Source organism: Mus pahari, chromosome 3 (genome assembly GCF_900095145.1).
Source record: "Mus pahari chromosome 3, PAHARI_EIJ_v1.1, whole genome shotgun sequence".
Classification (NCBI taxonomy): domain Eukaryota; kingdom Metazoa; phylum Chordata; class Mammalia; order Rodentia; family Muridae; genus Mus; species Mus pahari.
The window spans coordinates 46644155-46669717 of record NC_034592.1 but is presented as its reverse complement, the minus strand read 5'-3'; the positions used below and the strand labels follow the sequence as shown (position 1 = coordinate 46669717).

The 25563-nt window shown below is 41.2% G+C and overlaps 1 protein-coding gene across 19 annotated transcripts in view; it reads left to right on the top strand.

The window, feature by feature from the left end:
• Baz2b (bromodomain adjacent to zinc finger domain 2B) overlaps positions 1–25563 on the top strand; it is a 306980-nt gene that overhangs the window by 28237 nt on the left and 253180 nt on the right. For 18 of the 19 annotated variants that reach the window (XM_029536235.1, XM_029536246.1, XM_021191954.2 and 15 more), the window contains exon 2: positions 20590–20689. The gene's annotated coding sequence lies outside the window, so the exon portion shown is untranslated. Of the gene's footprint in view, positions 1–20586; positions 20690–25563 lie in introns of all 19 variants that reach the window. The other variant, XM_029536233.1, reaches the window with a different exon arrangement.

Below are 25563 nucleotides of genomic sequence, written 5' to 3'. Positions count from 1 at the left end.
TTTCTGAGTTTGAGGCCAGCCTGGTCTACAAAGTGAGTTCCAGGACAGCCAGGGCTACACAGAGAAACCCTGTCTCAAAACAACAACAAAAACAAAAACAAAAACAAAAAAACAAACAAACAAAACCAAGAAGATAAGTTGTAATTTTTTTCATTTAAAAAATGTAAATGTATTTTCTGTATAGGGTGTTTGCCAGCATGTATGTGCACCATGTGTGTGCTGGTGCTGCAGAGACCAGAAGAGGGCTTTACAGTTTGTGAGCTGCCATGCGAGTGCTGGAAATTGAGTCCTCTGGAAGAGCAGCCAGTGCTCTTAACTACTGACACCAGCTCCCCCACTACATACACACTTTTGGTAAGGGACTGGAGAGATAGTTCACCAGTTAAACACCATGATTACTCTTCCAAAGGTCTAGGGTTCAATTATCAGCACCAAGAGGGTGGCTCCTAATCGTCTATAGCTGTAGTCCTATGCAATCTGATGTCTGTTCTGATGTGCAGACATACATGTAAACAAAACATCCATATGTATACTATAAACACATCTATAAAAGAAGATTACAGCCGGGTGCATGGTGAGGCGTGGTAGCACATGCCTTTAATCCCAGCACTTGGGAGGCAGAGGCAGGTGAATTTCTGAGTTCGAGGCCAGCCTGGTCTACAGAGTGAGCTCCAGGACAGCCAGGACTATACAGAGAAACCTTGTCTCAAAAAACCAAAAAAAGAAGATTACATTTAAAAATCATTTTAATTCTTGATACTTTTTTATAAATCTGTAATATGTTTTATTATTGACCCAGTACCTGCTCTTTGCCCTCATATTCCCTGATCCCCTTCTCTTCCAACCCATTCCCCTTCCACCTTCACGCTTCATTTTCATTTGATGAAATGCTGAGGCCAGTGAGGCTTGCTTACAGGGACATGGACAGAAAGGGCATGATTTACTGGGCAACTGAATACAATTTTTAAAAACTTTGTCTAAAACAGGGTACAAAAGATTTGCTATTGTAGATGTTGTGGAATGTTGACCAGAGAAGACGTCTTGAACATTGGTTTAAGCCAATAAAAAGTCACTGTTATCTGACTGGCAGCTACACTGGGTGTTGAGGTCCCAGTGGGGCATCTCGGGGTAAGCTTCTAAGTACAGAAGCCGTACCCTGGGTTGACATACTTGAGTTAGCCAGAACAGGCAACCAGAAGCAGAATCACAGAAGCTGAAAGGCAAGGTCAGTACATTTAGGGACGTATACGGATCAGGTCTTTGTTTTCCTTTTTTGGCAGGTGGTGCTGTGTTTTATGGCCAGAATGGTGCTTCCTTCATGGTGTCAGTTGTGCTAAGGTCTGGGGGGCCTGTTACATTAGCCCTTTTAAAATCTGTAACATCTACATCATAACCTTTACCCTTGCAAACTAGCATGAATTATATTCACACACATTGTCCAACAATCTGTTGTTTATAAGACTTTGATTATTATGAACTGAAACCTAGTGATAACTAAATGATACTTTCCAATCATCCCTGGCACCTGGTACACTTTCTGTTTCTATAAATTTGCATTTATTAGACATAATTATTGGTTTTACTTGGATATAAAGATCAAATAGGATAAAATTATAATCATATCACTTAGAAATATGGTATTGAGTGGTATGCAAAAAAAAAAAATCTATGAAGCATTTAAAAAAAAAAGCCAGCCAGGTGTGGTGGCACACACTTTAAGTCCCAGAACTTGGGAGGCAGACACAGGTACATCTCCGAGTTTGAGTTCATGGCCAACCTCATCTACATAGGGAACTCCAGAGCTACAGAGTGAAATCCTATCTCGTCAGGCGTGGTGGCGCATGCCTTTAATCCCAATACTCGGGAGGCAGAGGCAGGTGGATTTCTGAGTTTGAGGCCAGCATGGTCTACAGAGTGAGTTCCAGGACAGCCAGGGCTACCCAGAGAAACCCTGTCTCGAAAAACCAAAAAAAAAAAAAAGAAATCCTAGCTCAAAAAATAAGCAAGCAAACAAACAAATCATCATAGTTTATGTTAATATAAGAGTGAATACTATGTGTGTAGTCACTCTTATAGTTTCTTAAGTTTAAGTTACTTTCACAATAAGAAGAAAACTAACAGTTCTTTAGAACTGGAAAGTGCTTTATCTTAGAACAAAGGTCAAAATATGTGTGTGTGTGTGTGTGTGTGTGTGTGTGTGTGTGTATGCAATAAATAGAAAATATATACAAGTTGGTAGGACTTATAAAGCATCTTTCATTTTAAAGTATTTTCCATCTGTTTAAATGTTGCAGGTCAAATATAAGATTTGTTGGGGTTTTTTTTATTTGTTTGTTTGGTTGGTTGATTGAGACAGGGTTTCTCTGTGTATTCTTGGCTGTCCTGGAACTTGCTCTGTAGACCAGGGTGTCCTAAAACTCAGAAATCTGCTTGTCTCTGCCTCAATGTGTGCTATCACTTAATATTTTAAAATAGATTTTGAGTAAGGGAAAAGTGTAATCAAAATGTGTTATATGAGTTTTTCAATTAAAAATAAAAATTAACTGTACCAAATTTATTCTATATACCAAATAAAATATCAGTACCACTTCTATTTTATCACTGACTCAGTAATCAATTTGTGTGGTTTGTTCTTGTCTCATTTTTCTTTTAAGAGTAAACAGATATTTATGTTTCATTAACCATGTATACTTATACTTGCTCTTTCAAAGAAGACAGTGACAAATGACAACTGCTTTTTTAAAAGGTTTAATTGTATTTATATTTATGTGTCTATACAAATATTTGGCGTGAATATGCTGGTGGTACCTTTCACAGCCAGAAGTGACCATGGACTCCTCTGGAGCTGCAATTACAGCTTGTGATATTGGTACTGGGAACCAAGCTCAAGTCCTTTGGAAGAGCAAGAAAGCATGCCTTGCGCTGAGCTATTCTCCAGCTCCCACTTACGTCTACTTTGTATGCTTTTTGATTAGTTGGATTTTACCTACTATGTCTGGGAAGTGACTCGCCAGTTCATAGAAATCCTCACCATTAGTTTTACAGCTACATGATTTATTGTGCTCAAGTGTGTAGATATTCTGTTTTAACTTACCAGTATATGGAGCATTATGCTTTTCTAGTTCTGGAATTACAAGGAATGTAATTCATGGCCTTGCCCATCTGTGTTTTATAGGTATAAAAGTATTTCTTCACAGTGTATTTGGAAAGGGGATTGTTAGGTAGAAATAACCACATATATCCTTCACTTGACATTCTTAAGTTCTCCTCTGTAGACATTGTGAGACTTTATATTCCTAGATACAGGAAGTAAATTCTTCTTTTCCTGAAGTCCCACAGCATTTATGGTTGACCTTTGAGTTTTTATTGGTCTATGAGGTGAGAAATAGTACCTTTTTTAAAGAGACTGTACCATGCTAGTTTACATTTCTTTTAATATGTCCTCATGTGTCTAACAAAGAGATACTTTGTATTATTTTCTGAATCATTTGTAAATGTCTTTTGAGGTTATTTTAGGCCTTGATTTAAAAGACAGATTACATTAGGAACATTCCCCTTGAACTTCTTACCTGTGGTTTGTGCTGCAGTTACTTTCTTTCTCTGTGGACTTAAGACATCCTTTATTATGGCTTGCTTTGGTTTGCTTTGAGACAGGGTCTTTTGTAATGATAGGCTGGATTTGAACTTATGACCTTTCTGAGTGCTTATTATAAGTGTGTGCCACAATGCCTAATTTATGTCATGCTTGCCATGCAAATATTCATTTTAACAGATCGTGTTTATCACCCTTTTATTGCATCTGTATTTTTTTAAAGAATTATTTAAGTTATGTATATGCGTACACTATAGCTGTCTTCAGACACATAAAGCAGTGGACTGGCTAGCTTTGTGTCAACTTGACACAGCTGGGGTTATCACAGAGAAAGGAGCTTTAGTTGGGGAAATGCCTACATGAGATCCAACTGCAGGGCATTATCTCAATTAGTGACCAAGGGGTGAGGGCCCCTTGTGGGTGGAACCATCTCTGGGGTGGTAGTCTTGGTTCTATAAGAGAGCAGGCTGAGCAAGCCAGGGGANGCAAGCCAGTAAAGAACATCCCTCCATGGCCTCTGCATCAGCTCCTGCTTTCTGACCTGCTTGAGTTCCAGTCCTGTATCCTTTGGTGATCAACAGCAGTATGGAAATGTAAGCCAAATAAACCCTTTCCTCCCCAAACTGCTTCTTGGTCATGATGTTTGTGCAGGAATAGAAACCCTGACTAAGACAAGCAGTCATCAGATCCTATTACAGATAGTTATGAGCCACCATGTGGTTGCTGGGAATTGAACTCAGGACCTCTGGAAGAGCAGTCAGTGCTCTTAACCGCTGAGCCATCTCTCCAGCCCCTTGCATCTGGATTTTGAGTTCTACTTATGACATTGTCCTTTTTACCTAAAATGAAAAAAAGTTGGCAAGGCTGGGGCTTTGGTTCTGCAGTAGAGCATTCTTGCAGTCCTTCTGTGGCCCTGAAAGAAGGAAAGAGAAGGGAAGGGAACAAGGTGAGGGGGGGAGATGGCGCAGTTAAGAGCACTGGCTGCTCTTCAGAGGACCCAGGTTCAATTCCCAGCACCCTCGTGGCTGCTCACACCTGCCTGAAACTCTAGCCCTCAGGCTTCTGACATCCTCACACAGACACACACAGAGTTGGGGGGAGAGGAACAGGACGGCAGGATGTCAGCCCGAGCTCCTTGCCTTTCCTACCTCACTTCCTATTTTACAGGCATCCCCCTTAGTCTACTTGGGGGGTTTGCTTTTGGCTATGAAATTTTCCCAGTATTCTTTATTAGAAGTATATTTTTCTCCTATTCTTCAAGAATAGTACTTTTAAAGCATACTAAATTTCCAATTCTATGATTATATACATTTCTGGAAATAATCTCCCTTATAGTCTCCTATCTGTTCATATGTCGATGCTACAATATTTTAACTAGAATAGCTTTCTAATATGTTTTCATGCCTGAAATACATGTTTTCTTCTTTTAAAAAAGATGGGTGTTTTTACTTTATATGTGTGGTTGGTTTACTTGAATGTATGTGTGTGCACTGAGTGTGTACTTATTAACAGGAGAGGCTGAAGCCGTGTTGGCTCACCTGGAGTGGGAGCCAGAGGCAGCTGTAAGCTGCTTTGTGGGAGCTGGGAACTGCACCCGTGTCCTCAGCAAGACCCTGTTCCTACTCACTGAACCATCTCCCCAGTCCCAGGTTTGCTTTCTCCTGCTTCTTTTTCAGGGAATTCAGCATACTTACTTATTTATTCTAACTTCAGTATCAACTTGTTCAGTCCCTGCCAAGACTGGTTATAAATTAATTTTACTGGAATTTGTTTTACTAATGCTGAATCATTCTATTGATGAATGATGTACATTTTTACATTCTTTCAAAAGTTATATTTTGTAATGTTTTTAGGTATATTTTATTTTATCTTGGTAATTTGTCTTTTGTTGTGTTTTAAGGCCTAGAATTCAGAGATTCATACATACTAGCCAGACTCTAGCACTGAGCTATGTTCTGAGAAGGGTAAGGAAATTACCTTTCTCACTACTATTTAAATTGATTTTCTCTTCTTCTCTGTCTCTGTCTCTCTCCCTCCCCATCTCTGTCTCTCTGACTCTGTCTCTCTCTCTCACACACACATATACATACACATACACAAAACAAAAAAACCCCAGCACTCTGCATAGCATAATATGCTAGCAAGTGTTCTTCAACTTAACTGTATCTGCAACTTAACTATGTCTCAGCAAGCTAGCCTGGAGCTCACTGTGTGGCCTAGGCAGGCACAGGATTTTGTTGTTGTTGTTGTTGTTGTTGTTGTTTTCCTCTGCTTCCACCACACCCAACTTCTGTTATATCTTAGAATTGTTTGCTTGTTGACTGGTATAAAAATGAAAAGATTTTTCCTCCCAAATATATACAGTGTGCAAAGTAAATATAACTGATGACTATATAACTGATAACTGGACCTATAAAAAAGACTTTCCCCTGCTTTGATGTGTTCAGAATTGCTGAAAAGATATTTAAACATGGAATGATATGAGGGAAGACCCAGAGGTAAGAACAAACTTCACATTAAAAAAAAAAAAAAGTTTTCAGGGGCTGGAGAGGAGGCTCAGGCTCAGCGGTTAAGAGCACAGACAGCTTTTACAGAGAACCTAATTTCGGTTCCCAGTGTGTGGTTCCAATAGCTCACAACTGATGCTTGTAGCTCCAGTTCTAGGGGTCTGCTTTCTTTTTCTGGACTTCACAGACAGGGCCCTTACATGCATAAACACACACACACACACACACACACACACACACATGGAGCGAAGGAGGGAGGGAGGGAGGGAGGGAGGGGGGACACCATCCACACTGACTGGTGCACTTCAGGGAGGCTAGCATGCACCCATCTGTATGTACTTCCCTTTTCTGCAATCTCTGCATTGCAAGCAGCGGTCAGGGTCAAAGTTTTGAAACAGAAGGCGCAAGGTTTTTGGTGCTTCTCTGTTAGTATGCAATGTTCTGTGGCTAGCAGCTTGAGATTCTTGTGTAAATTACTAAATACAGACTAGCCATATTTCCTAGCCTCTTACTAAAATTGTTCTCTTCATAGGAAACAGAATAGCTGAAAATCATAAACAAAAAAGTTAACCCAAGAAAAGTGAGACACAGACCAAAGCTCTATAGCTGTGAGTCCCTGAAGCTGAGCAGGGAATAAGTGAAGCAACTCTGGGACTGGCAGCCCTACCCAAAGGGCAAACCTACAGCTTTCCACAAGTGTTAAAGCCATTGGAGGAATTTAAATTTGAATTTGGTATAATCATGACCTCTTCTGAAGGACAGAGAGTAAAGTGCTCTTGGGGACCTGAAATCAAGGAAGAGTAGTGTCTGTGATGGAGGGTGGAGGACAGGTTTCCCTCTGTAGCTATGGCTGGCCTGGAACTCACAGACCTCTCCGTCTGTCTCTGCCTCTCAAATGCTGGAATTAAAGCTCGTGTCATCATGCCTGTTACCAGATTCTTGGCCTTTTGTCCAAAGAACTGAAAATAAAGGCTCACAGAAATTTGCAGAAGTGGTAAGATAATTTCAAAATGAAGTGGTGGTACAGACTAGAAAAAGATACCTGTCAAGAGTGACCGTGGGTCATGTGACAGAGTACTCAAGGGCCCTGATGATTGTATGGGGCTTCCTTTTATGGGATTTAAGTGATTTCTAATGGTCTATATTTTGGTTGATAGATTGGATCATGTAATCATTTTTCTGCTGTGTGTGTCCCCAGAAGGTGTTAGATTTGAACCTTAAGCATACTCAGTCATGTGTAGGCATAAGGTGGTAAATAGGCTTTCCTCCCTAAAAGTTCACGTGAGGACACAGTTTTGCATTAATATACAGGCACCCAAAACCAGTTTAGGCCGGATTGCCTTTTAATTTATAGTTCATTGGAAAAGAAACAGCCTATGGGTGGTTATTGTTAGGGGAAGAGCAACAGATCATTGTCCAGAGAATAGGTAGCTTGATATAGGTGGGAGTTTTACTTGGTTGCCAGGTACATTGTTTGGAGAGGAGTTTGTGTTGTAGGATAATTGATCACACTGTGAACCCCAAGATTGTGTTGTTTACTGGAAAACCCTGCTTCTAGTTGTGGTGTGGCTCAGCCCTTAGTAACACACCTTTAATCTCAAACAATGAAGGTCAAGTGTTAGTTTGTGGAAGGAAGCACCCACGTCTAAAAGAGGTGTCTACTTGAGTGGCAGACAGAATGATGAACCAGAGAAAGATTTGACAGAATACGATATGCCCAACTCTCATGAATAAAGAGAAAGAAGGGAGGGAGGCAGTTTTACTAAGACAGTTGTACAGAAAGAACAAGCTGGATGCAGGTGAAGACAGAAAGAGTCAGAGAATGAGAAGGACCCAGAACATCAGAGCATATTGCCAAAGTTAGTGTGAGGTCAGGCAGAGCAATTCAGGAGAGGCCAAGAGAAGCCAGATTGGATCAGTCAGCATGGAAAGGAGTTTGAGCCAGAACAGCTGAGTTAACCAGGTAGACAGAGATCGGAAAGAACTGGGGAGGGGTGATCTTATTCAGCAGTGAGTCTCGGAGGCCGAAAACATTCTAGGCCCAGACTAGATTGTGTGGAGGCCAGAAGCTTCCAAGACTAAGTCTAGGTTATCAGATGGAGGCAATACGCCTTGGAGAGGACAAAATTACTTCAGGTGAATAAAAGATACATGGAACCAAGCAGTTTGTGTGCACAGTGCATGCAGGTAAAGGAGCTGGTCTGCCCAGACCATAATAGAAAAGAGGGATGCACATACCTCAGTCTCTGAGCTATGTGTGCTTGCCTGTCTCTGTTGGATGCATGCACATTGAGAAGGTGATGCAACAGGGCTTAGGCCGCTCTGCTGGCAACCTCCACAGCCTGAGGAGCTCCACTAATCTTTTAGTGGCCTCAACTTGGGCCAAATTGGGATTTGTGGTTTTGATGTAGGAAAGAATTTCAGGACTAGCCAGTATGAAGCAGAGATTTTTGTTAAAGTTTTTTTGGTTAGTTGGTTTGGTTTTGGTTTTTTGAGACAGAGTTTCTCTATGTAGCCCTGGCTGTTTTGGAATTTGCTCTGTAGACCAGGTTGACCTCAAACTCCTGAATGCTGGGATTAAAGGCATTTGGCATGTGCCCCTACTACCCTCCTTCATTAAAGATATGTTAATATAGATTTTAAACTTGTCAGCAGAAAAAAACTAAAACACGCTAGAGAGCATGGCTTTGGGCCCCAGAGTTGCTAAGTATGGAGTCGAAGATCTCGCCATATGGGCTCAAAGGGGCGCTGTACTTGTCTCAGCATTGGCCATACATGCCCTTCTGGTGGTTCGCAAGGTACATCTTCAAGTTTGCAAAGAGACCTTGTTTTGTTTTGTTGTTTCTCTCCTCTCTCTCTCTCTCTCTCTCTCTCTCTCTCTCTCTCTCTCTCTCTCTCTCTCCCTCCCTCCCTCCCTCTCTCCCTCTCTCTCTAGATGAGTGATATTATATGGTGATTCGGGCATAACTTGAATGGAATTTCAGTCTCATAAGGTAAATTCTGAAGCCACCAGGGCTACAACAGGCTTAGGGCACATCCTTTCCCTGTAACTGGCTTTCAGGTGACATTACTAGAGCATTGCAGGTTTATAGCTATGAAGGGAGAAGGGCTCTAAGCAGTTGTTAGCAGTGCTGCAATTCTTGTATCTCTGAGGGGAAGAGGCTTCCACAGGATTTCTGAGAAAGGGGCTCTGCTCTGAGTGCTCTGTCTTGCCTCAGTACAGTGTCCTTTCCACTACTTACACTGGGTGGGACTGGAAAGTTGTAAGTAACATTGACAGACAGAGGTTCGGGTTCCCAAGTTCTCCCTCCTCCTGCAGAGCTATGCTGGTTGCTTCTCTGACACACTTCAGACGACATCTATTGGCTGGGACTTTAGCCAACTAAAGTCAGTGGTTGTAGGGGAAGTGAGACCCTACTGGCCCCACAGACCACAAAGCTAAGTGTGACCAGCATCATGTTCTGGTGCGCAATGAAGGGAGGCATCTGTAGTGAAGGCAGTGTGACAGACAAGTGAGTCTTGTTACCACAGTTGTTAGGGTCAGAGCCTGGCCCCACCATGGCTCAGCCACCCACCTCCAGAGGCCAATTAAAACACTCATACACAGCATAGTTAAAGACAGAAAAAGGAAATTTGTTATATGTAGCCACAATTGTTTGGGAAGAGGAACAAAGGTATACTAGCCCGTCCCTCAAATTCATCTTCAGGTTCCTGACTTGAGTTTTTCTATAGTGTGTGTGTGTGTGTGTGTGTGTGTGTGTGTGTGTGTGTGTGTGCGTGTGCTTGTCCATGTGCACTTGGAGTCCAGAAGGTACTTGGCATGGAATGTCTTTCTCCACCACCTCCACTTTATTCTTTGAGATGGGGTCTTCACTGAAGCTGGAGGTCCCTAAGTCAGGCTTCAGGAACCTGTCTGTCTCCGCTTAGCACCTGGAGTCGAAGATCTCGCCATACACCTAGGCTTTTGTTTTGTTTTGTTTTGTTTTATGTGGGTTCTGAGGAACTGAACTTAGGTTCTCATGGTTGGGTGGCGACCGCTTCACTGACTGAGACAGCTTGCCAGCTCAGGCTTAGGCTTAAATAGAAGACAAGGGTGTGTGACTAAGCACACTGGCCAAGGTGTGGACATGTTCATCACTGCTTGGCTCCAGTGAAGCGAAGTGGTTTGATTAGTTGTCAGAACTGTGTGAAATAAATACCCTTCGGAGAGACAAGCTCCTCCTGTGGTTGGCACTGTGCCCAGTTTTTTCCTTCTCTCAGGATCAAATTTCCTGGAAAATTCCAAATTTCTTGGAACTACTGTTTTCAATAGTATGATGGGAAGGCACCCAAGTGTCTTTAAAGTGTTTTCAATCCTGCTAGGATGGCTTGAACCTAGGCAAAGAAACAGCCAGAACAGGCCAAATGGCAAAGGACTAGCTTCAACACTCACTCCCCTAAACACAGACCTGGTAGACCTGGCAATGCATGAAGAAGCCATTCCAATTCTAACAATTGATCTTTACTATATTTAAAGTATTTCTAAACATTTTGTTTGTTTGTTTTTGGTCTTTTTAATTTTTTTTTTTAAAGATTTATTTATTATATGTAAGTACACTGTAGTTGTCTTCAGACACACCAGAAGAGGGCATCAGATCTCACTATGGATGGTTGTGAGCCACCATGTGGTTGCTGGGATTTGAACTCATGACCTTCGGAAGAACAGTCAGTGCTCTTAACCGCTGATCCATCTCACCAGCCTGTTTTTGGGACAAGGTTTCTCTGTGTATCCCCGGCTGTTCTGGAATCTGTAGACCAGGCTGGCCTCGAACTCAGAGATCCACCTGCTTTTGCCTCTGAGTTCTGGGATTAAAGGCAGGTACTATCACAACCATCGAGTATATTCTTAAGAACTCTGCCTCTGTTAAGAGACAAAACCTAAGAAACCAAAAGGAGTGAGAGACAGACAGCCCTAATAAACACAGTGAGGGCATTGAAAGTACGTGCAGCTGAATCATAGCAGGAAAAATCCTGGGTTTTAGGAAAAGATGTGGACATCAGCTATAGGTAAGTTCCAAGTAAAAACTGATGGCCTGTTTATAAGGACAGCTACGCATGTAATGACCCATTCTAAACGAAAACAATAAATAAATGAAGACCAATACTGCCATGTCTCACACTTATTTCTCAGAACCAATCCAGACATGGCATTCCAGTATAAGCACAAACTAAATTAATTTGCAAGGAATACACGAGCATTGCGAATGTCTACCTGAAGAAGTGTTACACACAGGAGCTAAAGCAGGGTAAAGTGTTTGCCTAAGAAGCCCCAAGCTCTGGAATCCACAGCACTATATAAATCTAGGAAAGGGAGTGCACATCTGTGATCCCAGCACCTAAGAGGTGGAGGCAGGAGAATCAGAAACTCAAGGTCATCTTCATCTACAAATCAAGTTCCAGGCCAACCAAGGCCGTATGAAGCCCTGTAAGAAATAAAGCAAAAGGAAGGGAGGGAGGGAGGGAGGGAGGAAGGGAGGGAGGGAGGGAGGAGTAATAAAAGAAAAAGAAGTAGCCAAGGCGGGCCATTCACAGAAGAGGAAGAAAGTCATACATTGACCCAGGAAAGAATGAAATTTATGACAGAAGAGGTGTCAGCATATCTATTTCAGTATACCAGTGAGCCCCTAGGATATGTACAAAAGAAAAACTGAATAGTATTCAACCCAGTTAGGAAAACTATCAACAGAATTACAGGAATCAGCAAATACTTCTCAATATTAACATAACATAAAATGGTCTTAACTCTCAAAAGATGCAAACTAGCTGATTGGATTAAAAAATAATTTCCAGGGACTGGAGAGGCCGCTCAGTGGTTAAGGACACTTATGCTCTTGTTGAGGACCTGAGTTTGGTGATTTACCCACATGTAGTTCTCAACTTCCCGTACCTCCAGTTGCAGGGGATCCTTTTCTGACCTCGCCAGGTTCCTGCACATATGTGATGCATAGACACATACTCAGGTGTGTATGCACACACACACACACACACAATTAAATAGTAAATATAATTCCCTACTATTTATTATATACAAGAAACATGCCTCAATGGCAAAAGCACACATAGACTGAAAATGGAAGGACTGAAATAAAATTAGAAGTTGGAAACAGATTCTGTGGTAGTTTGAATGAGAATAGACTCCATAGGTTCATGTCTGAATGCTTGGACCTGATTGGTAGAACTGTAAGAAAGATTAGGGAGTGTGACTTTGTTGGAGGAAGTGTGGCCTTGTTCTTGTGCTTTGAGGGTTCAAATGCTCAAGCCAGGCGTAGTCTCACTCTCTGCCTCTGAGTCTCTCCGTCTCTCTCTCCCTGTAGCCTGCAGTTCAGGATGGGAAGCACCTAGCTGGTGGTCCAGACTATCTCTATCTGTTTCCCACCATGATGGTCATGTAACCCTCTAAAACTGTAAGCCAGCCCCCAGTTAAATGCTTTCTTTTATAAGACATGCCTTGGTCGTGGTGTCTCTTCACACAGTAAAACAGTGACTAAGACAAATACTGACCATAGATTTCTCAGCACAAGGGAGGCCAAGGCAGGAGACATTCTCTGAACTGGAGACCAGCATTGGGTACAGAGTGATTTCCAAGCCAACCTGGACTACTGGTGAGAGTCTGTATCAAGAAAACCCCACAAATATCGGTATGGTGACTTGTGAGTGTATCCCAACACTCAGAAGGAGTCTGAGACTAGAGGAATTCCATGAGGATTGACATGATTTTGGTAAACCAGAAAAAAAAATACAACAATAAACGAGACCAATTTTCCTGATGAGCATAGATAAAAGATACTTGCAAAATGAAATCAAATTAATTTTTAAAATCTTGCATCAAATTCATTTCACTCCAGATAGTCAGAGAATGTTTAACATGTGCATAATAGTAAATTTAATTCAGCTCATAAATAACAACCAGAGACCAAACTCACAGACTCATCTTGATAGCTTAAAGAGATGGCCAAAATAGAATTTAACATCCTTTATCATAAAAGCTCTGAAGAAACTAGGCAGAGAGGGAACATACCTCAAGATAATAAAGACTAAATAGCACAAGTTGTTAGCCAACACACTAAATAGGGAAAACTAGGTGCATTTCCTCTAAAATTGGGAGCAGAGTAAAAGTATATGCTCCGGGGCTGGGAAGTTGGCTCTGCAGGGAAAGGTGCTGGTCACACTGGCCTGTTTGATCCACAGAACCCACACAGAGAGTTGGATGCAGCAGCATACATCTGTAATCCCAGCATCCCTACCAGGAGATGGGCGCTAGACATGGGCGAATTGGCTAAGACTGTGAAAGCCGGCTCTCCTGCAGTGTGCATGCAGCACACTGGAAACAGCCAGAGACCTTGTCTCAGCAAGGTGCAAGGAGGGAACCTTCTCTTCCCAGCTGGCCTCTTGAGCCAGGGCGGGTAGCACATGCTTGCTTGCTAGGCAGGTGGATCTTTGTGTGTTCAAAGCCAGCCTGGTCCACACAGACAGATCCAGGACAGGTTACATAGAGAGGCACTTTCAAAAACAAACAAACAAACAAACAAACAAGCGAACCATTTGGGGAGGGGTTGATATTGTTGAATTGTTAGGCAAGGCAGGGCAGTCAGGGAAGAGGAGGACATAAAGCTGGGACTGTGAGAAGTCAAATTCTCCGTGCTTGAAAATGATAGGATCCTGTATTTCAGAACTCTGCAATCTCTACCAGAGGCTTACAGATGTAGGTTCCTTGCTGGAATTCTTGTGTAGCACGCACTAGGCCCCGGGATTGATCCCTAACATGCACTAGCTGGAGTGGTGGCACAGGGCTGTATTCCAGCACATGGGCTGTGGTAACAAGGTTATTTACACAGTGTGAGGCCAGCCTGAGCTACATGATACTGAGTTGCAAAAAAGCAAAACATTTCACCAGTAAGTTATTAGATCTAATAAACTTTTAGCAAAGTAACAGGTTACATACAATATCAGTGTAAAAAAAAAATCACTAGTTTTCTATGTACCAATAACAAACATAGTGAGAAAAGGGAGAATTGACAGAAAACACTCTTCACAAAAACCTCAGAACCAGGGAAAAAAAACCAAACAAGTATAACCTAAGCAAGAAAATGAAAGATTTCTACAGTTAAACCTCTGAAGCAAGGAATTGAAGGGGACACTCAAATTGGGAGCTTACACAATAGAACTAATACCGTGAAATTGTCTATGTTGTCAAAAGCATTCTATATGTTCAGTACAATACCATCAATGTAAATGTACAACAACAGTCCTAAAGTTCATTCAAAATCACCAAAGGCCCCCAAACCCAAAGCTGTCCCTAGCATAAGAATAGTGTTGGGCAGGGTGTAGTGGCACATGCCTTTGGAGGCAGGCAGATCTTCGTGACTTTGAGGCTACTCTGATCTACAAAGTGAGTTCCAGGACAGCCAGAGCTACATAGTGAGACCCTGTCTTCCAAAAACAAAAAAATAAAACAAAACAGTAAGGCTGAATGGATTGGAGACATGATTCAGCAGTTAAAAGGGCCTAATACTCTTCCAGAAGAACTGAGTTCAATTCCCACCCAGCACCCTTATCAGGCAGTAACTGCTTGTTAATCGAGTTCTAGATGGATTTAGTTTCTTTGGTTACTGGGTCTTTGCTCACAGACAGTCAGACAGACAGACAGACAGACAGGCACACACACACACACACACACACACACACACACACACACACAGAGAGAGAGAGAGAGAGAGAGAGAGAGAGAGAGAGAGAGAGAGAGAGAGAGAACCTGTTGATCTATTGAGTCCATTCTGGGTTGCTCATATGTACGTGTGTTAAAGAATGACCACTTGGAATGGGATAATCTGTCAGGGAGTTTGTCCTTGGAGAAAACTGACTCTCCCTTTCTCAGCAACCACTGATCGGTTATAGCTCTTCTTCCAGGGGTGGAGCTTTGTGAAATTTCTCCCCTCCACATTGGGGTATGAACTGGTGTTACCATTATGCAAGTCTTGGTTGGGCAATTATAGTGTTGAGACTTAATGAGTGCAGCGTCTCTTTAAGGTCAAAAAGACACTAACTCATAAGTGTCATGGTCCTTTGGCTCATACAGTAGTTACATCCCTCACGAGAGAATTCCCGTGAGCCTTAGGGATAGGCTTGCACGGAAGATGCACCAGTGAAGCTTGAGGAGCCCACGGTCAATGGCTGGCCGGCTCCTCCCTGAGGACCACGGCTCAGAGAATCAGACGGTGCTATGCAAGCTGACAAGCAATCAGCAGTCTTCTGGCTGTAAAGCCCACGAATCACAGCGACACCTGGTCTGGCAGGATCTCCTCATCTGGTGCCCTAGTGACACTTTTACCTGTGGGTAGCCAACAGCTAATTGGACCTAAGACCTGCTCAGTCGGAGGGAATTCATGCCTGGTGCTATAAATCTAAGCATTGTTCCGTGACTGATGAGCCCATAGACCCCAGAGGAGAACCTACTACTGCCGATGTGATTTCTTGTCTTTCTTTCTTCTCTTTTATTATGCTTATTTGCCTAGGGGCAGGCAGGGTCCCACAGTGTACATGTAGAGGCCAGAGGGCAACTTGAAGAGGTTTGTTCTCTTCTTCCAATATGTGGGTCTTAGGGATCGAACTCAGGTCCTCAGGCTTGGCAGCATATATATACTTTTACCCACTGAGTCATTTCACTGTAGCCCTACCAATGTGGTTTCTAATGTAATCTAAACGCATATCCTTATGCCCACAGATAAGTGTAACTCTCATCCCTAATTAAGCTTCTTTTTGAAAAGATAGAAACCATTACAGAGAGCAACAGTTGAGTTTTCAAGAGTCTGGAGAGACATCTCACTGGTTAAAAATACTTGCTGTTCTTGTAGGGGATCTGAGTCTGATTCCACTATATTGGGTGGTTCCAAACTCCATTTCCAGAAGGATCAATGCTTCTATCTTATGAAGAAAATACAAATAATTTGAAAATATTTATAATCACTTATGCACAAGGACATTTATAATGCTGTTGTTAGCAATAGAGAGGAGACAAACCACATATGTACCAGAAGGAAGTGGCTCACTATACTATTATATGTCACCACACCTCTGAAACACCAGGCTATGGAAATTAAGGAGAAATATCGCTATAAATTACTGATCTGGTTTTTAGATTTAGGGGCCAACAGGTAAAGGCCCCTTCCACGGAACCTGAAGGTTCCAGCAAGTTGTCCTGTGGCCTCCATGTTTCACTGTGGCACTGTTCCCCATCTACCAATTAAAAGATGAAAAACAAAGTTTTAAAGTGAAAGTCAGGAAGCTCTGCAGTTCTCCATTTTGTTTGGGATTAGCTTGGAGAGTAGAACTGTGATGGCAGGAGGAGGCATGAAGAACTTCACACTCGGGACGAATATGTAACCAATGTCTAGGTGGCATCTGTGATTGGGAAACTAAGCCATACATGCGAGTATCCACAAATTATAATACGGTGGAAAGTATAGAGTATTTTAAAGTGTAGAAAAACATACACATACCTAAATATATGTGTATATGTAAAAACTTGTGAAGCTGAGGATGTAGTTCAGTAGTAAAGCACATGTTATCATAGTCAAGGCCCTGGGTTCAAGTCTTAGCACCAAAATAAACAAATAAACTTCTAGAATATATTTCTTAGAGTCAAATTGAGAGATTTATATACATATATTCCAAAAGAAGAAAGCTCCCAGCCCTCCTCCGCCCAAAAAACAGTGGTCTAGAAACCTACTCTAAGATGTAAGAAAATGTTAGATACATTCATGGAAAATAGATGATAGAGATCTTAAAGGTAAAAGAATTGGTGCACGGTGTGAGGGTGCAGACTTCAAGTCCCAGCACTCAGACTCAGGCAGTAGGTCCTGAGTTCCAGCCTGAGCTGCACAGAGTTCCAGGCCAGCCTAGGCTACATAATGAGTCAGTCAGTCTCTCTCTCTCTCTCTCTCTCTCTCTCTCTCTCTCTCTCTCTCTCTCTCTCTTCTCTCTCTCAAACAACAGTATTTACTGAAGAAATATTTTAACCAGGATATACTTTAAAAATGAAGTAGCGTGGTCATTTATGAGGGAAAGAAAGGCTTAGCTAACCACTGTACAAAGTGAAGGAGACACCATTACAAATCCCAAATATATCACAATAACACAACATCATTGTAGCATATTGGAAATTTAGTGGAAATGTAAGAGTTCCTGGATAAATTTAGCCTACAGATACATGGTTATTGTATCTCTTTGTTGATAACAATGATTGAACAGTCTTGTCCCATTCTGATTATGTCACTACTACTTAGGACAAAAGGACAGGAGCTTTAAAACTGTTTTTAGAAATTACAAGTGAAGCTTGCCAGCTCAGGATGAGACTAGATGATGCGGAAATATGACAGTTACCATTCAGAACTGAAAGTGAGACCAGCACAGTGAAGGAGGCCTGCCATCTCAGCATGTGGGACGGCAGACAAAGCTTTTTTAGTAGACCATTCGCTGTACAATTTGACATCTCAAAATAATTTTCAATAACATGAATGTCAGGAGCATTTGAAGGACTTTGCACCCATAGAACTGGTGGACAAAAAAAAAAAATTAAATTAACCTTCCTCTAAAAGGCTTTAAAATGTATCAGATAAATCACTAGATAGATGCTGTTTTGGTTTGTCATCTTGGAATAAGAACACCTACCAATTAAGACAGTGATACAAGAAAGAAAAGTTGACTAATGTTCATGTATTAATGTGAGGGGTCCCTGCAAGTGTCATGGCAGGCAGGGAAAATGAAGCTTGAAGAAGTAAAAATAAAAACTTGGTTCAACCCAACTTGGTCAGCAGGCTGGATCCAACTTCCAGAGTCTGATGTGGGGAGATTGGTTCTTTGCAGCACATTTAAATACAGTATAATTTGGAAAAAGATTTCCAGGTGTAACACAATCCCCAGTGCTCAAGGAAGCATAATTATGTTGAAACTCAACCCATGGTATGTGTCATTCCTGCCAAGAGGATGGGTTCTGGAGATACTCTATCCGTGCTAGCTTAAGGGGCTAAAGGAGGGTCTGTCATACAGACAGTGTAAAGGGGCTAAAGGAGGATCTGTCATACAGACAGTGTAAAGGTTGTTTGGGATATTAGCCACCTCCATTCCTAGTGGTAGGAGCTTGGGGAAGCCTCTGGCTAAACATAAAATGAGGGTCATTTAGGCTACTCGCCGTCCCCCCCCCCAGACATAGTTATGGAGGCTTGATATGGCCCGACCCAGCAGAAAACACAGATCACCAAGCTTCTGAATGGAAAAACAGGAATTTTCTCCTTTGAGAAGACACACCTGTGTGATTATTAACATTCCTAGTTTCCCTAGTGATCTGTGGATGCCAGAACCTTCAAATGCTCCCAACATTAATGATATTGAAAAAATTTTGAGATGTCAAGTTATTATTCTATTAACAAAAGTTTTCCGGGTGGTGGTGGTGGTGGTGGTGGTGGTGGTGGTGGTGACACACGCCTTTAATCCCAGCACTTGGGAGGCAGAAGTAGGTGGATCTCTGAGTTCGAGGCCAGCCTGGTCTACAAAGTGAGTTCCAGGACAGCCAGGGCTGCAGAGAGACCCTGTTTGGATAAACAAGCAAACCAGAGTTTTATGGGACTGGAAATTTAGGGCAGTTCACAGAATGCTTGCCCTGGGTGTGTGACTCCTGAGCTTGGTTCTGAGCTGCACGCTCACACAGGAGTGAAGTAACATATGTGTGGTTTACTTCAGATAATCTCCTGAGGCAAGGAATAGATGAAGAGAACAAGAACAAGTATATCCAAGTATTTCCTAGTGTCTGAAATTGTTTTAAAAGGATAAGTAGGGATTTGATACTACTATTTCTATTATTCATAGACCTTTAAAAAATGTATCTAATAATTCTTTTTTTGTTTGTTTTTTTTTCGAGACAGGGTTTCTCTGTGTAGCCCTGGCTGTCCTGGAACTCATTTTGTAGACCAGGCTGGCCTCGAACTCAGAAATCCACCTGCCTCTGCCTCCCGAGTGCTGGGATTAAAGGCGTGCGCCACCACGCCCGGCTGTATCTAATAATTCTTAAAGGTTTAAAAATGAACCAAATGCTTTCTAGCTAAACCAGAGAAATTTTTGTTGCTGTATCACAGATACAGGAGTAGGATGTATCCGTAGGGCTGGAAAGATACCTCAGTGCTGAGAATACTTGCAGAGGACTGAGTTCCTTCCTGGCACCATTATGGCACCTCACACACACCTATAACTAACTTTAGCTCCAGGAGCATCTGATGGCTGCATTGACACACGTGTATACACACACACACACACACACACACACACACACACACACACACAAATAAATCTTACACATAAATAAATACACATAATTAAAGTAAATTTAACAAAAACAACACAAAACTGGGAGTAATTACTTAGATAAAAAGCTTTTGGAGGCTTTTTCTTGGGATTTGTTCAATGGTTAAGAGCACAGGCTGTTCTGGAGAACCTGGCTCAGTTCCCAGCACCCTCATGATGGCTCACAATACCTATAGCTCCAGTTCCAGGGGATCCTTTATCACCATCTTCCAGTCTCCAAGGGCACTAGCCTATACTCATGCGAGCATGCATGCAGACAAAACACCCTGAGACACAAAATAAAAGACCTTTAAAAAAATCTTTAGAAGATGCTAGGAGTAAGCATTTTGGTAGAAACTGCTTTGTTGACCTGAGAGATGTTTGGTGGTTAAAACCATTTACCACCAAGTCTAATGGTGGCTCAATCCCCTGAGCCTGGAAAGTCCTCTGACCTCCACAAGTCCCTAAGTAGCTAATAAAAACAACCCTTTGAGTGGAAACCACAGTGGAACAGTTGTGGAACATAAGCTTCCAATAGACATACTAGATACTATATTCCTCTTAACAAAATGTATAGCCCACAGCAGATGAGAGTCCTAGGAAGGCTCGCAAGCCCACTGTGGGCGGGGTGTCAAGTACTGTTATGGAACTACAGTGACCCAAGTATATTATAAAAAATTAACTCATCAGTCAGCTTCCCATTGGCACAGATAGTGTGTAAGTAAGGAGAGTAGATAGCAGTGGGGGCTGGATGCAGAGGGTCCGCCTGGTAGACAAGACTTGGGACAGAAAGGTGAGGTGAGCCAGGTACAGGTTAGAATGGGAGGGCGCTTCCTGGGAAATGGGACTAGACACATGACCGTCTGACACTTAACAAAGAACTCTGTAAAGAAGACAAAGAAGTGCTTTTCATTATGAAGACTAATACTTCAAGTGCCAACAGTTTGTTTTGCTCAGAAAAATGTAGATGCCAGAAGACAATAGAATATCATCTTAAAAGCTGCCACAGTAGATAAGTTAGACCTGATTTCCATGTCCAATGGAGGTATCCTTTAGGAATAATGACAGAATTTAGTCAACTTTATAAATGGGAAACTAAAAGACATTTGTCTTCAGCAGACCTGTGCTACCAGAAGTGACAATGGAAGTCCCTCCGGGGAAGAGGAAAGGACACTGACAACGTGTGGATCCTCAGGAGCAAACCAAGTCAGCAGACATGGTAAATATCTGCTTACAATCAAACACTGTTTCTGTCCTTCTAGGCTCTATTAAAAGATGCATGGATAGTTAAAGCATAGTCCCCTAGAGTTTTCAGTGTAGTTTTTGCCTACATATATAATAAAGCTAATACATAAAACTGTTAGAAAAAGCTGGGCACTGTGGTCCATGCCTCTAATTCCAACACTGAGGAGACAGAGGCAGGAGGATCTCTGTGAGTTCAAGGCTGCCCTGGTCTACATTACTGCACAGAGAGACACTGTATCAAAAAATAAAGAGACCAAACAAACAAACAAAACCCCCAAACAAAAATAAAAGCCACAAGAACAAAATCAAATAAGCAAAACCAAACAAGCAACAGAAACCTTCTATAAAATGACAAGAAAATATACAACATAGGAAGAAGTAGGGAAGATCTATATGCTTTCATGATCGCTATTGACTTTTTTTTGTTGTTTTTTTCGAGACATGGTTTCTCTGTATAGCCCTGGCTGTCCTGGAGCTCACTCTGTAGACCAGGCTGGCCTCGAACTCAGAAATCCGCCTGTCTCTGCCTCCCGAGTGCTGGGATTAAAGGCGTGCACCACCACGCCCGGCTCTCTATTGACATTTTACATTAAAAAAAAAAATTCTAGTTGAACTTTGAAAGACTGGGTTAGAGTGGCTGGAGAGATGGCTTGGTGGATATATAGCACCTGCTGTTCTTCCAGAGGACCCAGGTTCAGTTCCCAGTACCTACAGAATGACGCCAGCCATCTGCAACTCCAGGTCCAGGGGATCTCAGTCATACATGTGGTGCACATGCATACACACACACACACACACACACACACACACACACACACATATATATATATATATATATATATATATATATATATATATATATATATATCATACACATAAAATAAATAATAGATACATCAATTTTTAATGACTGAATTATATATCATAATTATAGAGAAACTACTAAATAATACAGAGTAATATAGTTGATGAAGCAATAAAAACTTTTAAATGAAATGCCAAAAATATTTAAATTATCTTTTAAAATTATGTAAGAGGAGGAATAGGAACAATTACAAAAGAGTTAAAAAAAATAGAACCAAATAATAAAATTGAATAAATCTAATTAGATCAATAGTTACCTTAAATATTAAGTGTTAAGTACTTCAGTTTTAAAGAAATTGTCAATGCAGGTATAAAGACCATCAAACTCTACTATCTATAAGAGTCTAAGCTGGGCTGTGGTGGCTGGGGATGCGCATGTTCAGTCTCAGGAGGCAGAGGCTGTTAGTCTCTGAGTTCCAGGCCAGCCTGGTCTACAGAGTGTGTTTTAGGACATCCAGGGCTACACAGAGAAACAATGACTTGAAGAAACAAAACTGAAAAAAAAAAGACTAAAACCAGTATAAATATAAAAAGTTCTCCTTTGTTAAAAATGAATAGCAGGGGCTGGAGAGATGGCTCAGCGGTTAAGAGCACTGACTGCTCTTCCAGAGGTCCTGAGTTCAATTCCCAGCAACCACATAGTGGCTCACAACCATCCATAATGAGATCTTACACCCTGTTGTGGTGTGTCTGAAGACAGCTACAGTGTACTTAGATATCATAATAAATAAATCTTTAGGCTGGAGCGAGCAACCTTCATTCCCGGTAACCACATGATGACTCACAACCATCAGTACAGCTACAGTATACTCATATATATAAAATAAATAAAATAAACCTTTTAAAAAATGAAGAATAGGAGCTAACTGTGTGTGTTGTGGGGAGGTGCCTGTAATTCCACCATTTGGGAAGCAGAAGCAGGAAGATCAGAAAGAAATTCAGATAAACCTTAGCTATATAGCACCATTCAGGGTAGCCTGGACTATGTCAGATATCCAGACAAAATAAAATACAGTGAAAGTGAATGAGTGGACAAAGTTATACAAGGCAAATACTAAATAAGTATCATATGCAAAGAATGCCTTTAGGAGTGTTGAATGGGTTTAAAGGCTAAGGGTAAGATCAGCGATAAACAGTGATGTTCTGACATTAAAGGTGCATGCTTTATTGTGAAGGTATAAATGTAAGTGTCTGTGTGTGTTGGCTATCATCTTAAAAATACTAAAACAAACATTTAGGTGTCAGTACATTTTAGCATCCTAAATGAACTGTCTTGATCTAATAGATATTTAGGGACTACTACACCCTACAAGTTCTAAGTATGAATTTTTTCCATGTACATGTAGTATGTTCTAAAAGAGTATATTCTCTTACCACAACAAAATTAAAATAGTATCTAACAACAGTGTTAAGCAAAATAGCAAAAATTTTAAAATGTAACAACAGACTACTAAAGAAATTAGAGAAAAAAGAAAAAAATCAAAAGGAAAATTAAAAAAAAAAAAAAACAAAACAAAAAAAACAACCCTCTATCCAGATTGTATGAAAATACCGTGCGCCGAAATTCGGGGAAGTAGATCAGTGTGTGCAGTACACAAAGCTCTCACTGCTTACGTCAGAAAAGAGGACGACTGCGTGCACAGGGAGTCCTGAGTGACCCAGCATTGCCTAGACCCCAGGTTCAATCCCAGCTCAGAAGCTACTGTAAAGCCAGTGTGACATGTGACAACAAGCCTTTAGTCCCATAACTTGGGAGGCAGAGGCAGGCGGATCTCGTGAGTTTGAGGCCAGCCAGGTCTACAGAGGGAGTTCCAGGACAGCCAGGGCCACACAGAGAAATTCTGTCTTGAAAACCAAAAAACAAAAGAAACAGAAAGAAGCTATAGTGAGGAAAGAAGAAGCTATAGTGAGAAAATACAAAGTAAATCCAATGAAGACAGACAGACAGACAAGAGGAGACATCAACAGTCCAGAACCAGAAAGTAGAATACCAAATCTAACTCGGAAAAGATAACACTAATTGATTAACACCAGACAGTGGCGTTGCAAATCTCAGCACCTGGGAGGCAGAGGCAGGTGGATCTCTGTGAGTTCGAGGGCAGCCTGGTCTACAGAGTTCCAGGACAGCCCGAACTGTTACACAGGGAAACTCTGTCTCAAACGAACAAACGAACAAACGAACACTTTAAGGAATGTACAAAATAAATCCTATAACAAATGAAAGAATTAATACAATGGGTACAGCATTAAGATTTAAAAGTCATTGCTAATTTTTATATACTGGTAGCATACTATCTGTGTGTATGTACGTTTGTTTGTTTGTTTCAGGGAGGAGGCCCTGAGGATTGAGCCTGGGCTCTCCTGTACATGCTAAGTGTATGCGTTAATCCTAACCCCTAGATTTTGTTTTTTAGAATTATACTAGATAAATAGTACTTAGGAATAAGATTTTTTAAAAAAAGGGACACACATGCTCTCTATCTGGAAAATTTTAAACTTTGATCTTTTACTTTATGTACTTAAAGAATAAGCAGAATTTTAAAAATAACCCAAAATAGCAGATACACCATGTTTATGGTTTGTAATACTCAAGATTATTGAGATGCCACCTCTAACCAAATTGATCACTATAAAGGACACAGTCTCAAAATTCCAATGGGGAATCTGAGAGAACGTGGTAACCTGATACTACAATGAATCTGAATGCTAAAGACCAAAACCAGAGTAAGCCATACAGCTTTAATGCTATGTGCCACGGGCATTGGGGTTCCACCTGGAGCCCAGGTAGCTCAGTGAGGGCATGCATGGAGTACAAAGAATAGATCCTCCCTCACAAAATGAACAAAGCACAACACAAAAAACATAACACAGAGCAAACCCACACTTGAAGTCTAAACTATACATATCTGAGTTAAAAAAAAAAAATCTTTGCAATCTCCGGATGGGAAAATTATTCTTTATTAAATTAAAGGATAAACCATAAAAGAGAAAAATGTATATTAACTTCTTTTAAAAAATATGGCCTTTGAAAAATTCTGAAAGAAATGATGTCAGTGTATGCATTAGAGGAAATCTTTGCAAGCGGACATCTTAAGGGTCTGGTTTATAGAATGTAGAAAGAACCTCAACTCAAAGTCCACCAGTCAGAACAAAATGAGTCACATAAAAAATGGGCCGAAATGTTGCCTAGGCATACCACAAAAGAGGCTGTATACATAAAATATACTTAGCACTATTAGTTGTATAGAAAATTCAAAATGAGACCATGTTCATATTCATTAAAGTTGTTACAACTAAAATGATATCAGCACTGAGTGTGGTTAGACTGTGCACCAACTAAAATGTTCATACACACTGGGGAACATGTAAGATGGAGCAGCCTTGGGACCTGGCTGGAAAGCTGATTAAATGTACCAACAAAATGCCTGGCTCTACAGCTCTGTGGTGAACGACGTGCCAACAGTTGAGGCTTTGGGTTTTTTTCCAAATATGTGTACAGATACAACCTAGGAAAATAGATACACTGGCTTTTCAGTAAGAGGACAGACAGAAAGAGATGAGAGACAGATCGGTGCTGTACACAGAGGAGCCCTGATGACATCGTGCTAAGTGAAAGGAGGCACCGTAAAAGGTTGGATTTGTTGGTTCTGTTTATATGAAATATACAGAATAAGTACAGTATATCTTGGTGATTTTTCATTCTTAGAAGGAATGACGTGTTTTGTGGGTATGAGATTTAACTATGTCATAATAAAAATGTTTTATGATTAGGATTGTAATTTCATAACATTATAAATGTACTAGATGCCACTAACTTGCTCCCTTTAAAATGTTCTGCTTAATTTTTGTCTGTGTGTGTACATGGGTGTTTTTGTGTGTGGCCTTGAATGTCCAAACATAGAACCTTGTGCATGCTGAACTGTGTTGTGTGTTCTACTATTAAGCTGTACCTACAAGCCTAACATGGATAGTTTTTTTTTTTTT